Source organism: Nannospalax galili, unplaced genomic scaffold (genome assembly GCF_000622305.1).
Source record: "Nannospalax galili isolate Female #2095 unplaced genomic scaffold, S.galili_v1.0 scaffold102, whole genome shotgun sequence".
NCBI lineage: Eukaryota > Metazoa > Chordata > Mammalia > Rodentia > Spalacidae > Nannospalax > Nannospalax galili.
In genome coordinates this window covers 1,178,189-1,180,278 of record NW_008351958.1, presented here as the reverse complement: position 1 = coordinate 1,180,278, position 2,090 = coordinate 1,178,189, and positions in this window count along the sequence as shown.

Below are 2,090 nucleotides of genomic sequence, written 5' to 3'. Positions count from 1 at the left end.
TCAGGATTTGCTTTCAGGCATTTTGATAGCTGTTGGAGTGGTTAGAATCAGTGTCAGTTCCCTCTCTAAGGCTTCTAGATAGGGGGAGAAAACAAATTTAGCCATCATTTTAGAACAATAGTGGGTTATCTCCTTTGGCTATAGGTGGGCACTACAGTACTGAAGACCAAAATTTGAAGTCTTTCATCTGAGAAGCACTTTCTACTTAGAAACAACATCATCAATTAGAAATAATTGTCTAAATGACATTTTATATCAGCTTAAGCCTGTCTGGGAAGTGTAATCCCTTGGACTCTTAAAGAAATACACTGATCACTTTGATCTTTGGTTATTCTTTCCTTTTTGGTGTTTAAGACCATACAGTTGGCCCAAATAAGCTAATTAATTTTTACTCTTCAGGTCCTTGGAGGTTCTGTTCCTCAGGGATCACATGGGCTTGGGAGGAGCCCCTGGCTTCTTCCTTTTACCAGTTCTATCTGTGTGAAGATAAGTCAAAGGTCCTACTCGACCATGGCTGGCTTTGCTTGGAAGCATGGAGGAAATTTCTTCACATGGGTGGGGGAGGGAGCCTAAATTTGGTTAAGAACTGTTGTATAAAATTACAAAAGCTCAATTAAAAATATTTTTAAAAATAGAAATAAAATAAATCTTAAAAAAATAAAATTTGTCATAAATCTCATTCACTTATTAAAAAAAGAATGGAATTCGAGAAATAAACTCACTATATAGACAATTTTTTTACTATTTAATTACTTTAAAATATGGAAATTTAAAAGTACATAAAAAGTCTCTTTCATTATCACCTAATTCATGCAGTTCTAAATCCCTTACAGGCAGAACTAATAATTTAAGTGTTGGCAAGTGTGAAGACAAAAAACAGGTTCCACCAGTCTGGTACTTTTAATTACCATGTGCTCTGTAGATAAAGCTTGTTTAAAAACCAAAAATTCTCAAATAAACCTTGATTAGACATATATTTCATTCCTTAAACTAGTTTTAAGATTATGTGTACATTATTTTTGTCTCGTCCTTTATATATCATAGAAAACCTACACAGACCTTCGTATCTTGTTTAGGCTTTCTCATTTTTTCTATTTTGGAAAATAACTCTATTCCCATATCCTTTTAACATCTTTTACATTCTCGTTTTCTTTTGTAATGATTATGAGATATAACATTAACAGATAAATTTTCTTCTTTTTTTTTTTTTAACTTAAAAAAAAAAAAACTATTGAGAATTTCATACTTGAGAATTTTCATACATTTTGATGAAATCCACACCAACGCCCTCCCCTCCAACACCTCCTTTATCTCCCCATCACTTTTTTCTGACAACGCTGTGTACTCTTTCTTTCTTTCCTCCTTCCTATCTTTCTATATTTCTTTCTTTTTAATGGGGCTTTTTGCTACTCTAACTTGCCCCCCTCTGAAGAGGTGACCCTAAAACCTTTTAGGAATTTGATCAGAGTTCCCAAATACTTTTGACATTTTTGGCCTTTGCTGGGAACCAATGAATTTACTGAGCTTACTTACAGAGATGACTGAGAGGTTGCTGAGGTGTATATGTGATTTGGTTTGACTTTTAGCCAAGAAACTGGCTACTTTTCTTTAGGGTCTTTTTACCATGTCTAGACTATTCCTATCTCCTATTCTTATCACACCATACACCAAAGAGGTTACCCAGATTGCCAATAGGAATTCAGGATGCTGACCGCTCTGGCTTCTTCCATGCTGAACAGGGACAGAGGGTGAGGCAATTGGAGTACTCCTTCAGTGGGTCTATCTAAAAGACTCCTGAATTGCATAACTCTTATCTGTAGGGAGAAAAGAAAAGTCCTTGACTGGTGAATAGGGGATGTGAAGGAGAAGTAAAGCCAAGAGTAGTTAGCATTACAAGTTCTAGACAGGGAACCAGAAAAAGAACAGGGCAAATTTCAAATGTTCATATGAGAGTCCATTGGAATTTCTTGACGGGCTTCCAAAAGCATCCCTCTATCTGGTTTCTCCTTATTTTCTTTTGTCTTCCAGGGCTGGACTCTAGAGTAATAGATTCAGGGTATCATTTCAGGTATTTTGATAGCTTTTGGAGG